The following is a 735-nucleotide window of genomic DNA, read 5'->3' as shown; positions in this document are numbered from 1 at the left end:
AATCTGCCACTTTCCTACTTCAAGCTCTTTATTCACTGTCTGCTGCTCTTAGGATGCTCCCTTAAACATCTAAACAACTTCTCTAGTTCAGCCCTTCAATCCATCACTACCATGTGCATCTAGTACTTGCTATGGGAGCTCCTTTTATGCTTTAGTTTGCTATTCAGTAATTACTATTACTGTTCTAGTTCAGACCTTCATCATCCATTTATCTGTCTACCATTCATTCATTCATTCATGCATTCATTCAAATACTGGATAATTTGGTGTCATTGTAGAGGACAGATTTGAGGGTGCCAGACAGATAGGAGCGAGCCTGGTTATGAGACTTTCACAGAACAGGCAGAAAATGGTAAGACATCTAGGAATAGATTTATTGATTTCTGTTAATAAGAGGTGGGTTGGATATGAGACTTAGCTCATAGTCTTGAGTGATTTGACTTATCTTTTACTGCTTTGCACATCTCACTTCTCTCTCTCTACTATGCCTGTACTCCAGGACTCATCAATTTGACCACTCTCTTTCAGCATCTTCCACTCTTTGGCTTGCTCACAATCTTGGATCTAAACAAGAACTAGCTTTTTCTGCTGTTACATCTTAGTGGCAGAAACCTTTGTAGGAAAATCACATACTGGCAGAGGTGATGTCCCAATAAACTCTTGATTTCCATCTTTATCTGGGACGAACTATGCTGACACACATTTCTCTTATGTATGTTTCATCAGTGCTTTTTC

This window comes from Myotis daubentonii, chromosome 1, assembly GCF_963259705.1.
Source record: "Myotis daubentonii chromosome 1, mMyoDau2.1, whole genome shotgun sequence".
Classification (NCBI taxonomy): Eukaryota; Metazoa; Chordata; class Mammalia; order Chiroptera; family Vespertilionidae; genus Myotis; species Myotis daubentonii.
This window is presented reverse-complemented; position numbering follows the sequence as displayed.